The sequence below is a fragment of the Podarcis cretensis genome (genome assembly GCF_951804945.1).
Source record: "Podarcis cretensis genome assembly, chromosome: 5".
Lineage (NCBI taxonomy): Eukaryota > Metazoa > Chordata > Lepidosauria > Squamata > Lacertidae > Podarcis > Podarcis cretensis.
The window spans coordinates 26110189-26121541 of NC_137174.1; the positions used below are offsets into that span (position 1 = coordinate 26110189).

Consider the following 11353-nt stretch of genomic DNA (forward strand, 5'->3'; position numbering starts at 1 on the left):
ACGGTGAAGGAGAAATGCTGACAGATCTTATGAGATTTTTGTAGGTAACTGCTCACATCTGTGTGATGCTTTGAGTACAAAGTGGCTGGGGAAACCCAGCGGGATGGGCGGGGTATAAATAATTTAAAAATTATTATTACAAGGCTTCTCAGCCCTTTCCCAGCCCTTAAACATACAACTTACCTTTTCCGATCAATCCCTCAGGAATCCTCTCCCCTTTCTGTTCCATTTGCCGCAATCACATTATTCATATTTTCATTGTATTTTTTTTGCTGCTTTGATTTGGGGCATCACATGGCAGGACAGAGTCTCAAACAAAGATGTGCTCTTCCAAGCCCACAATCTCAGCATGTCTGCACTCTCGTCTCAGTGATGTCTACGCTGGCTTGGTCATGTGCACAGAATGGAAGATGTGCTTTAAGGGAAGCTGCCTTTAGGCACCAGGCCTGTTGGCAGCTGAGAATAACTTTTTTTCTTTAATGCCTTCGTTGGCATTCAATGTTGGTGCATAAGCGCTTAAAATAGTAGCCTGTTGGTTTTTGGTAAGTTTTATTTGAAAGGTTGAAAGTTGCTCATTAATGCTGGTAGGGACTTCTGACAAGAGCTTCACAAGATCGTTTTTGATAGGAAAGCCTACTCCATGTATTCAACATTCTTGTTCAAGTAGACCTTTCCAGAAGAATGTGTAGCCTTCACTTTCTCCCTTCAGTTGTCCCTCTCCTGCTCTTTGTTTCTTGAAGTGCTGCAATATCGATGTTAAAACGTTGCAACTCTCTTGCAATGATGGCAGTCCTGCGTTCAGGACACTCATTATCTTTGTTATATTGTTCTGTGTATTCCATGTTCCAAAGGTCAGTTTTTACGACCGCTGGGTGGTGACCCCACTGAGTGCAGTAATCCAGTCAGGGAAAAAGTGAGGCAGGCTATCTTCAGGGCACCTTTTCTAGCCCCTCCCCCTTTTCGGGGTAAGCAGAGTGGATCCTAAATAGGGCTGCTCAGTCCTGGATACAGCTGCCGAGCTACTCAACTGCCTCATTCCTTGAGTCAGAACAAATGAGTCTGTATCCACTGCCCACGTGCCAATTCATGACTAGCAGCTTCCAGATTTCACGGTCCTTTCCCCGTTACCATGGGGCTTTGGGTTTGGGATGGGTTTTTGGAAAATGCCTGTGCATGAATTTGTTTTATTTGTGTATTTCTTTACATCAGTGCATGCTGACCAACACATCGTCTTTGCAGTAAGGCTCTATTCTGATGGCACGAGTGTCACAGTGACTGGTAGATTATTATCTGCTGCAGCCTTCATCCACCTTCACAGCCATTGTAACATACCACTTGTTATCTTCTGCCTGTGCTGCCATTGAGAATTTCTTGGATCATTCTCCGTCTAGCTCCTCCCCCTTGACCTTACCACCTTGGGTGACCCTACTGGGAGTACGAGACTCCCGACAGTTTCGCTCACAAGGATCATAGGAAGGTGCAAGCCCACTCACCACAACAAGGTGATGATCCAGCAAGTGATCCAGATGCATGCAAATTCCGAAGAGAGATTTTTGCTTAACTGAGCTTCAAGTCAGTGGATAAGATTGGATTATTGCAAGGCGCAGAACAATGAGAAAAGCTCTCGGATGTCTGGGGAATTAATTGATACACAATACAATTAAGAAAACGGGCCAAGCGAAAGTGTGGATGAGCATTCAGTGAAGAATAAAGCATTCAGGATATGCTCAAATCCTAACTTTACTTCTGATCTTCCAGGACTGTGTTATGGCTCAAAATTAAAGCCTCATTATACTATTCATCTACTGACTACAGTTCTACATGACTCCTTCATCACACGCTCACACAAGGTAAGAAAAATGGCTCTCCTTAGTTATGTGTTCCCTTTCCCCTTGCCAGAAGTTCAATCAAAGCAAAAGCTCTAGCTAAAGACAGACTTGGAAGTCAGCTCCTGGAGTGACCTTGAACTTCTTGACTCTTCTCATTAAGCAGCTTGGCTCAGAAAGGGCAGACGGACTGAAGCCAGCACAGTGCTCCTTCGTACAATATCCAATTACAGCCGCTTCTCTTTCAGTCTTGCAAACTACTAGATAGCGAGGGGCGGAAGGGTGCCACTCAAAAGCTAAATTTGGCACCTAGGCAGAGACATTATGATCTCCCCGCCGTCTGATTCTTCCTTAGACACATGACATAATGAAGTGGCAAGGTCTGAAATGTCTGACTTGAGTTTCTACCAATTACAGCAGGCTTCCTCTGACATACAGACCCTCGCTGCGGGTGTGACGGTATGATAAACTTGAAACAACCATCTGCATGAAGTCTGAGCCTAGGCATGCACCCCATAATACACTCCATCTGCATGTCAACCTCAGATTAGTTGACCTGCAGAGGTCAAAGTCTGAATTGCTGTCACTGGGTTAAGATATAAAGCCTGTCTGCACCAGGTATTCTGCTCATATTTGTATCTCAATGTGCTGCATGCAGCTTCTATGCTTCCGCCACAGGATTTTTTTTCTTGTATGAAATTCAGCATCTCCTGAAGCATGTAGTAACCTTAATGTGATGTCCCTTAGGTTAGGGTGGCATAACACTATTTCTTGCACTGTCCCCACATCCCAATCATTGCCCCAGGTCCTTCTCTGCTAACTCTCCAGTTCTTCTCTATAACTATTTCACCATGCAAGTTATCAAGACTTTGAACAGCCGCTTCCATTTCAACCTTGTAGAACATGTTGAAGTACGAAGAGCGAAATCACAGCTAAGAAGCTCAAATCATACACACGACTGACACTCTTCTTTGGAATATACAGACTTTAACATTCAAAAACTTGCATGTTACACTAGGGTAAAGTGTGTATGTAAATGTGTAGCTCAATAAAGCCATAAACAGAAAAGGTTGTGGGTGAGATGTTTTATTGACTCCTTCTTTTTCACTCTGAAGGGACAGCTAAAAAACAGTTGGTCATCCTACCTCAACGGGACGCAGCCTCAGAAAACATATTTGGAACAAATCTAGGGTGATCTATTAGCCTAATTCAGTTCAGGTTCTCTCTTTCAAATCATACAGACTCTGCACACACAGTTAAATGCACCTCAGAAATGCCCTTCTTGACAAATTCTTACAAGTAACAAGGGTAAGCTAGTTTTGAAACTCACTGGGGGAAATGGTAACAAAGAGAAAAAATCAGATATCCCTGACCAATTTTTTGGTGAATATAATATGCCACACCTTCAGCAGGAGGTTCCCAGATAGCTTACAAACACAGGAGAAAAATATAAGACCATAAAAAAATCAATAAAAAGCAGAGGTAGATCAGCAAACTCAAGAGGCTTTTAAGCAGCTACAATATATAAAAAGATGAGGAGAATTTTGAAGTGCTGGTAACTCACCAAACCAGGCCCTGAGTCAACAACTCCAGAGATTATAGTGATCAGAATCTAGGGGTGTGAATTTAGACCTGTATTTGGCTATACTTGTACGCCAGTATTACGAATGTGTATGTGATGAAGGCGTCTTCTTCTATTTGTCCCTGTGTCAGTTTCAGTTTATTGGTTAACTTTTCTAGTAAGGCTGTTTCCTATACTGTCTGATACCACTGGTCCATGTTTACTCCTGACAGCTCTCTCCAGTGCCTGGCTATGATGTTTCTGGATGCTGAGAGTAGGTGGGTTATGAGATCTTTATAATGTGAATGGACATTGTTATCTTGGAAGCTGCTGAGTAGGGCCAGTTCTGTGGTTACTTCTAATACCTCCTTAGTTATTTTGTGTATTTCTTATATGACTGATGTCCAGAAAAGTTGGATTTGGGGACATTCCCACATGTGGAGGTACGTGCCTGTGGAGGTGCAGCCTCTCCAGCATTTTGGTGAGGCTCCTGGGTGTATCGACGAGTTTCCTTGGTGTTAGGTACCATCTTATCCACTTCTGCCTTTCTAGCTTTCAGCTGCTCATTCACCTCTTCCCCCCTCTCTGCCGCCTTCTACCTCCTGTTTCCCCTCCCCAGCACGAAGAAGCAAGCGCCTGAACAATGTTTTCTTTGAAAGTGAGCCCTGCTCACACGAGACCAGAGAAAGTCAGGCCTGTCCGCACACAAGTGTCATTGCCTTCTAAGCCTTCAGTTCCCATTTTGCCTACAAAGATGCTTGCACAGGTCACCCAAGTTCAGCATTAGATGGAGTGACTGAAAAGAACACCATCTGCCTACTCTCAAAATGGCTTCAAAGTTTCTGTGTATGCCAGATATGACCAAACCCTAGTCAACAGGGTTGCAATTATGTGTTTTCCACAACAGGGAAACGTTGAAGTCAGTATCTCTCTCTCAAAAGAAAGCATTCTTCAGAAAGCAGCAGAGCTGCTTTTCTCACTGGTAAAAATGCTTCTGCAATTCCCTGCTGTGAAATATTTGCTAGCAGCAGTGCTCTGTCACTACAGAAGAGAGGCCGTACTGTATACTGTATATTGCAAAGGAGATCTTGTTATTTTGGTATATTTTGTATTCTGTCATTCTCCTTGAATGGTGATTTAGCCTTCCTCCTAAATGTTAGGCTGGGAGATAGCGGCTTTCCCAAAGCCATGCTGTGAGCCTCTTATCAGAACACGGATTTGAAACAAGTTTTCCAGATCTGAAGCCACATCTAGGCCACTCAGCGCACTGCAGCACAAGTTGTTGATGAAATGCAGCCCTCTCTAGTGAAATCTCCACTTTGATATGAATTCCAGAAGAAAGGTGACTAGGGAACTATGACTCTAGGCACTGATCAGAGCCTTGCCATTCCTTTCTACATTCTACAGCGACTCCACTCCTTAAGCTGAAGCACATTAAAAAAATGCCTTGCTTGATCCATCCAAAATGTTTATGGCTTTGGAAGATCACAAGAAGAACTCAGAGGTGGCCAACTTCTCCTGTGGTTTGCCCCAGCATCTGGTACTCATTGGTAGAAGGCCTCATAACCTTATATTTCAAATTATCTGTTAATTCATTGTTGAGAACTCACTGCTTGATAAGATACTGGAAAAACCATGATCAGGAAGGACTCTGCTTCCCTCATCAGGACTGTACGTTTGTCTACAAGGGCTATTTAGTTCCTCTTGAAGCTACATGGTAGAGAGTAATTAGTTACACATGAGGGAAAGGCTAGTGTACGGCTTAGAGGCCTAGCTGGGAGGATGCTATATTCACTTGACCAGAGCAGTGAGGCGTCAAAATTCTTGCAAGCTGAGGCCAACAGAAATTATTGTACTCCAAATAGGTCACTTAATTCTAAGAGTCCATTAACTCCTGCTTAACCAGTGATGAAGAGGGCCGTATAGATAGAACGGTAGAGTTTGCCTGAATACTAACTAATAGATTAATTCATTTATGACCCAAGCCATTACAGTAAAGGGAAAATGAAATCTTTTTTTAATGGAGCTGTAAAAGTATTATAGGCACAGCAGATGAAAGGAGTCTCTGTAATAAAATGGGCATTTTGCTAGCAACCAGTGACCTGATTTCTCCATTAAGTCTAACATTAGTTATTACAGAATGACAAGTGTTGGAGCCAAGTCCTGCAGGTTCCTCAAGCTCCAGCTGGCAGAGCAATTAGGTACTTGCTGACCTATCAGAACCTCCCTGCTTGCATTCTCCTCTTGTCAGTTTTACCTATAGGCATCCCAACAGCCTCTTGCACAGAAAATGAAGCACACATGATGTATTAAAATAGCTCCTTTTTTTAACCTTATTTGTTGCTTTTTGGACTGAAGTGCCTGAAAGAAAGTTACAAGATAAAAAAAGAAAATAATAGGAAACATTTAAAGTACAGTGGAAACTCGGTTGTCGAACGTTTCGGAAGTCGAACGTTTCAGCTTTCGAATGCCAACAACCCAAAAGTGAATGCTTCCGTTTTTGAACATGCCTTGGAAGTTGAACGGCTTCCAAGGTGCGTTTCTCCATTTTTTCAATGGATTTTGCCAACCAGCAATTGCGCCTCAGTTGTCGAACGTTTTGGAAGTCGTACGGTCTTCCAGAACCAATTACGTTCAACAACTGAGATTCCACTGTATACACACACACACACACACACACACACCCCAGAAATAAAACAAGGCCTAAAGTGCTAATCCAAATTGTATCTCTCTCTCTCTCTCTCTCTCTCTCTCTCTCTCTCTGTGTGTGTGTGTGTGTGTGTGTGTGTGTGTGTGTGTGTGTGTTTGGAGCAAATCCTCCCCATCTCACTTAAAAGAATGAGCACAACAAGAGGCTGCATATGACTAGATACCCTCCAAATTAAGGATCAAACTTCTGGATAAATAAAAACGTTTTTACCTGTCACCTAAAAGCAATTGATGGCACCAGACGTTCTTCAGTGGAGACAATGTTCCACAGATTGGGAGCTGAAAAGGCCAGATTTTTTTGTCATCACCTCTCACACCTCCCAGAGAGAGCACATGGAGAGGGGTCCGTGCAGTCATACTAAGATTGGTGATGCTCGGGTTGTCTTGCCCCAGTCAGCTACTGAAATCTGAGCTGCAGTTTCCAACCATCTTCAGAAATTTATTGAGGTAATCTAACCTGGAGGTTTTCTGTCAGCCACAACTGTACTTTACACTGTTCTGTTTGTGCAAAGTCATGCTTATGTATTTACCACACATATCAGGGTAGTTGGATGGTCTGTGTGGACTTTTGAGAGAGCTACTGCATTGTATGTGTAATTCTTCAGTAAGCCAGATATCTGTATTGTCTGGAAGTAAGGAGAATTTCCCCAAATAGCATGTACGGCAAAATGTACCCACTCATGAACCAAAATATTACATGTACACTCTGTAATGCTGCTACACTACACAAATGTCTATAACATACCCTCCAACATTTCTCTGGTGAAAACAGGGACATCCCATTCCATAGTAATAACTCTACTATTTATACCCCACACATCATACTGGGTTGCCCCAGACACTCTGGGCAGCTTCCAACATATGTAAAAACATAATAAAACATTAAACATTAAAATAACTTCCCTATAAAGGATTGCCTTCAGATGGCTCAGGGTCAGATAACTCCATACCCTCCAACGAAAATAGGGATGCACAAAGGAAAAGTGAAACATTCCAGGATCACATCAGAAATAGGGACGGCTTCTCTAAATCAGGGACATCCATGGAAAATAGGGACACTTGGGCCAAAAGTTCCTGTTTCAATTAATTGATAGTGTAGTAGTGCATATTGAAGGGAAACAAGTGCTACTATCCATAGCAAGTACAAAAAAGTTTCCCCATATTTTTATGAAGGTGAAACTGTATGACTAACCTTAAGCCAGGCAGGCCTGCCTTTAGTTTAAAAAGGGGGGTGTTGAAGGGAAATCTTATTTGGTTTTCCACACATGGTTAGTGGACTCCCCCCTCCCCCAAAGGCAGATGAGACCAACTGTGAAATGTCATACACTGTGGAAAAACAACTTGGTTGGTATTCAACCAAGTTTTATCCAGAGCAGTCTTATTGAAATTAACGGAAATTAGTCATTGATTTCTTTTTGTTTGTTTGTTTTGTTTTGTTTATACTTTTCAAGTATATACATTTCATTAGTTTTATAATCAATTTAACATTTCAAAGTTTGACTTCACCCTCTTTCTGCGGTTCCTTAAATTTATTTTTGAATATCTGCAGGTTTTTTAGTAACTGCAGCTTATTATAATAAACCTGCTAATATTTTTATCTGTTTGCAATTTATCTGTAAATATTCAATAAACCATTTCCATTCTTTTATAAATGGTTTGTTATCGTGATTTCTTATTCTTCTGGTAAGTTTCACCATTTCTTCATATTCCATAAGTTTTTGTATCCATTCTTCCTTTACTGGGACTTCTGCTTCTTTCCACTTTTGGGCAAGTAGCTTTCTTGCTGCTGTAGTAACATACATAAATAAATTTCTATACAATTTAGGTAGTTCTGTCCCTATAAGTCCTAAAGAAAACCTTCTGGTTGTTGTTTTTTACAAAAGTTATTTTGAACCTTCTTTTCAATTCACTGTATAGCATTTCATTGTATATCATTAACTGAAATCAATAAACATGTATAATAAACAGGATATACAGTATTTTTCCATGTATAAGACACCCCCATGTATAAGACAACCCCTATTTTTTAAAACCCAAAATTAAGAAAATGCACTATGTGCTATCCGTGTATAAGACGACCCCTTATTTTAAACTTCAAAAATTTAGGAAAAAATATAGTCTTATACACGGACAAATACGGTACATGTTCACTAATTTCAAGAGGTCTGCACTGAGTAAAACTTCACTGAATATCAGGTAGTGGGGCAAACATCAAGAAAGAAGTGTTTTTTGTACCTTGTTTGTGAGTTGTTTGGAGACAACTGCTGGACCTCTGTTGGCTAGCAAAACAACCCTATGCATGTTTACACAACAGTAAGTATTCAATGGGGCTTACTCCATTGTATAGGCCATAGGGGATTGCACTATGCTGCAGGAAATGTTTGGACTGTCATCAACCACACTTTGATTTCTGGATAGTTCTGGTTGACATAATCAGGATCCCACGGTTAAGGGATACACAAGCTTCCTGACCTCAGAACCCAACCCAGGCCATCAACATTTTTTCCACCAATTACCAGTAAGAATATTTTCTCCTGTAAGGGGTGAGCATCTATTGCAGCATTGCCTGGCAACCACAACAGAGAGCCCCTGTGTTCCAGCTGGGTGGAGTTAAGTCTCCAAAGGTGTTGATGAGATTATTCACATTTTATTGAAGTAGATTAAAGGCAACCCATGGAGATGAGATCCTTTTATCAAAGCTGCAGAGCTGCGGAGATGAGAAAAGTAACTGAAAATAAATTCTGACAATGTTTGTTCTGTTTGTCTAAGAAATAAACCCAAACCCCCAAAGCACAGAAAAATTAATTATTACCGTACCTTTGATGGAAAGAAGACCGATGCCGGGGGCTTCCGACGGCAAGCAAACACCTCCGAGGAGCAGGAACATTGATGAAAAACGATTTCCATGGTTTCACTGGTAAGAGGTTAATTCAATGTCAATTTATCTAATGCTGATGAAAGGCTGGTGTCAACCAGAGTTATGATGATAAAAAGCTCAGCAATACTTACAATACCCCAGGGTCACCATGCAAAGGGGTAATTTACAGGCATCCAACAAGTCACAAGATATAATCAGACTTCTGAAATGTGAGTCTGGGGGAGGGACAATGGCACAAGCGAGAGCTGGTGAGAACAGGAGTTGGGGTATGTAACTGATCTCAAGTTAGCTTTCTAAAAATGGAGCTGAATAGGCGCTCAAAAGCCATTCTGTGGCAGTCAAGCAGTGATTGTGATGGTGCTTACTAGCCTGGCTCTATGATGGGTGGTATGTATGTGAAGTCCTACATACTAGAAACACAGGAAACTACCTTACACCGAGTCAGACCAGTGGTCAGTTTAGCTCAGGATTGCCTTCAGCAGACTTCCACACCTTGGGCCTTCCAGATGTTTTGGATTACAACTCCCATTATCCCCAGTTAGCATGGTGCATATTTAGGAATTATATAGGAGTTGCAATTGAAAAGGAGAGCAACAAGCTGAAGACTGGCAGACAGTGGTTCTCCAGGGTTTCAGAACTGGCTTTTCCCCAGCCCTTCTGGAGACAGGTGCCAGGGATTAAATCTGGGACCTACTGCATACAAAACATGTGTACTACAACAAAGCCTACAGAGTCTGTCCAAATGGATCCTCCTTTGTGACCCCTGTTGGTGAGCTAGTATTGACCATCAGCGGAAAAGTAACTCGTGGCAGAGGAGGCTCACTAAACTCCTTTCCAGCCTTTCCAGTACTGGAAATGGTGCTCTTCGGGCATGCTTTTGTTGAACCTTCTCCAACTTGGCACCCCCCCCAGATGTTTTGGACTAAAACTCCTGAACCATATGTTCAACAGTATGCCATGCTGCTTGGTACCCTGTCCTGAGAAATAGTCTCTGACATGATTTGGAGAAAATTAAGCCTAACCCCGAAGGGACGTGGGTGGCGGTGTGGTCTAAACCACAGAGCCTAGGGCTTGCTGATCAGAAGGTCAGTGGTTGAAATCCTCACAACAGGGTGAGCTCCTGTTGCTCGGTCCCTGCTCCTGCCAACCTAGCAGTTCAAAAGCACATCAAAGTGTAAGTAGATAAATAGGTACCGCTCCGGCAGGAAGGTAAACGGTGTTTCCGTGCACTGCTCTGGTTCGCCAGAAGCGGCTTAGTCATGCTGGCCACATGGCCCGGAAGCTGTACGCCAGCTCCCTCAGCTAATAAAGCGAGATGAGCGCCGCAACCCCAGAGTCGGCCACGACTGGACCTAATAGTCAGGGGTCCCTTTACCCTTTACCTTTAAGCCTAACTCCGACTAATGCTTCATTGCATGAGGGGTGGTCCCTGTTGTTTTGAAAGAGGCAGTGGTGTGGTTGTTCCCAAAGAAATTAGCTCTGGACCCTTTAGACTGAAGCAACTATCAATCCCTATCAAATATACCCCTTTGAGGAAAGGAGAGGGTTGTGGTAGGGCCACTACAAGCATTCTTGGATGGCAGAGATTATTTAGATCCAAATCTAAATGGTATCCAAATATTTGCAGAGACTGGGACAGAAGGAGTGTGACTTTGCTCCGGTTTCTTATCTCCTGTTGACTTTTGATACCATCAGCAATGGTATCCTCCTGGACTGGCTCTGTTTAAAAAAGGCAGCCTAGTTCTTGTTGAATGGTATGCAAGTAGCACTTGCCTTATGAATCTCTTCCTCGCTGGTTCCATGTCGACATCCATTTCTCACGCCCTCCATGGAGAAATCCATCTTTCCAGGAAAAAAACCCAGCTGCATTTTTTCCTGCAGGTCAGCTCAGCAGGCTGATGCAGTAATCTTCAAGCTCCACAGGAAAGAGCAGAAGTTATGACGAGCGCCGGAGGCAGAAGCAAACATTTGGTCATATTCAGCCTTGCATATATCAGAAAACTGCCAGACATTCATGCAACGCTAAGAACACTGTCCTAGTTTGGGGAGAGAATAGGCTATTTGGAATGTGGAATAAAGAGGATTGATTTTTCTCTCTCAAGACTGTCAGCACTTTTCTAAAGAAGCACAACATCGGGTAGCTTCAGATGGAAGCACTTTAAAAGGTATTTATCAAAATGTATTATACAGGGTGGAATTATTGACTGAATTCTGTTCTGTGCGAAATGTAAACAAACAAAGCAAACCAAAAGAGAGACTTACATAGTTTATGGCCTCAAAGACTGGTGGTGCAATTATCTCATTCAGCCCAAAGCACAATAAAACACTGCTTTCAACAGGTAAGAGCTCTTAAGATGCTTCCAGGCATCAAAATTTGGA

General features: G+C 42.4%; 1 long non-coding RNA gene across 1 annotated transcript; it reads left to right on the forward strand.

The window, feature by feature from the left end:
- Positions 1-1267: 1267 nt before the first annotated feature.
- LOC307215973 lies at positions 1268-11099 on the forward strand. Its single transcript, XR_013838827.1, has 3 exons — positions 1268-1850; positions 8866-9013; positions 10856-11099. It is a non-coding gene; the product is annotated as an uncharacterized lncRNA (long non-coding RNA).
- The last annotated feature ends 254 nt before the right edge of the window (positions 11100-11353 follow it).